Here is a 2,453-nt window from a genome sequence, read left to right as displayed (position 1 = left end):
ATCATTTTCGTCATTCTTCGCTGCACCGACTCCAGTGAATTTATATCCATTCTTTAATAAGGGCACCAGAACTGAACCGCATAATCGAGGTGCGGCCTGACTTGCGCAAGATATAGTTGCAATAAGACCTCTGCACTCTTTTTACTTACACTTCTAGATATAAAACCCAATACTCTGTTTGCCTTATTTCGAACATTAACGCACGGTTTTCTAGGCCGTAGGTCCGGGCTTACAAGTACCCCTAGGTCTCTTTCACAAGTCGACTTCTCTAGGTTGATGTTGTTAAGGCTGTATACATTATAAGTATTTGTTCTTCTAATATTAAGTACGCTGCACTTGCTGGTGTTGAATTTCATTTGCCATTTTTCAGACCACCCCTGCAGTTTATTTAGATCCTCCTGTAATGCATTTGCATCCTGCCCTGAATTAATCTGCCGCCCTATTTTGGTGTCATCCGCAAACTTGCTTATGTCACTGCTGATGCCAGTATCTAGATCGTTTATGTAGATTATCACACTCTCCCATTTATTACCTATTTCATTCTCCTTCATTTATCACCTATTTCACCCTCCTCATTTATTACCTACTTATCTCTCCCTCATTCTTTAACTCCTTCCTCTTCGTATATCTTCAACTTTCCCTCATTTCTATTCCTTCTCATCTTCTCCTGTTATTGTCTTTCCATAGCATCTCCTTCCCCTTCCTTCCTCTCTATTTATATGACTTCTTCCAATCCCCTTCCATTATTCCTTCCCACCCTACCCTTCCATCTTATTTTTTATTCTCCCTTCCCATCTCACCTTAACTTCCCGTCTCCTTTTTTCCCCCTATTTCTTTCTCCTTTTCCTTCTTGGTTCACCTCTTCTTCCCATATATTTCTTCCCTTTCTCTCTTTTCTCCCATTTATTCATTTCTTCCTTCTCCTCTCCCCTCCGACATTACTCTTCCTTCCTACTTTTTCTTCTCCCTTCCCACCATACCCTTTCCTACCCTATCCCTTCTTTCTTCTTACCCTCCCATCCCACATTACCCTCCCTTCCCTCTCCTCCTCTCCCCTCCCACTTCCTCACTCTCTCTCTCTCTCTCTCTCTTTCACATCATCAACTTGCCAAGAATGGATGACTCTGTTCTACACTGCCTGTAACCCTTTACTTTATATATCAACACTAAGATGGCTTACTAATGGCACTTCCCCCCTTACCTACCCCTTAGACTCTCCCATTAACTTTCCCTTAAGGGCGTCCTCAGCCAAGCCAAGACACTCAAGGTATATATCTTGCCAGGTTAAGTGCCTCGAGGTTGTGTTTTTCACCCTAACAGTATATTTGTTAAGTGTATGAGGGGATGAGGGTGTGTGTGTGTGTGTGTGTGTGTGTGTGTGTGTGTGTGTTTCTTTTTGTCTGTATTTATGTGCTCTCTCTCTCTCTGGTATTTTCCGGGATCAATTGGCAGTAAATTGGTTGTTTTGTCAAGAAAATATTTTAAGAGTAATAAAATTATTCCTTGTAATATATTTTAGTCAATAAACAGAAGCTGAGGTAAATTACTTACTTACATTGTTAACTTCCTTCTTATAAGTAAGGTATAACAGGTGTATAATTTACCTCACTATAGGAAGGTCATACACTTACCTACTTCCTAACTCAACAACTTTTTATATTCAACATAGACAGACAGAGAGAGAATTATAACTTCAAGCAGTTAATATCACGTTATTGTTCAACTATGATTTACAGCAGCTCAAGATGTCTCTGTGTTTGTAGAATCTATAATGTAAATTGGCTCAGCGTCTCTGTCAGTCTGTGTCCTCTCTCACAGCTGCCGCAGGTGTGATCTTACCGCCGTCAAGCTCTCACCGCGTGGGGTGACGGGCCCTCAGGGTGGAGAAGGGGGGTAAAGGGGGGTAGAGGGGGGGGGAAGGGGGGAATATAAGGGGGGTTTGTATCTGCCAGTTTGTCCCATAGACCTGATGATTTTAGAGGCAGTTTAGACACAACAGACTGTAGACGAAGACTTTTTACGGTACACAAGGGGACATGCAGCAGTTACTACACTAGACCACCTACACTCTCCCAAACAGTATCATCAGGTCCCCAATCACAGCTGAGGGACTGGGGGTACCATAGTCACGAACCAGCGATCCTTTGGGTAGCACACGAGAATTGTATCCGCTCGGCCGCCGCACAATCATTTGCGGTTATAGCGACCCAAAAAAAGCGGCCCCGTCCGTAGAACTGACGCAAGCTTAAATTTTACTAATTGTGTTAATGAAAAAAAAAAGATTTTACTTAAGTTTTTTTTTCTTCTTTATTCTGAGTCGCAAGTTATTTTCTTTGCTCTTTACTGTAAATATTATATTATTCTCTCTCTCCCACAGGAACGATATGGCAATCACATCTGTCCGTCTGTCCGTGTATCGTGTCGAGGCGTACAGCAAGAGCCGGGAGGAGTCA

This window comes from Homarus americanus, unplaced genomic scaffold (assembly GCF_018991925.1).
Source record: "Homarus americanus isolate GMGI-L3 unplaced genomic scaffold, GMGI_Hamer_2.0 scaffold53225, whole genome shotgun sequence".
In the NCBI taxonomy this organism is placed as follows: Eukaryota; Metazoa; Arthropoda; class Malacostraca; order Decapoda; family Nephropidae; genus Homarus; species Homarus americanus.
This window is presented reverse-complemented; position numbering follows the sequence as displayed.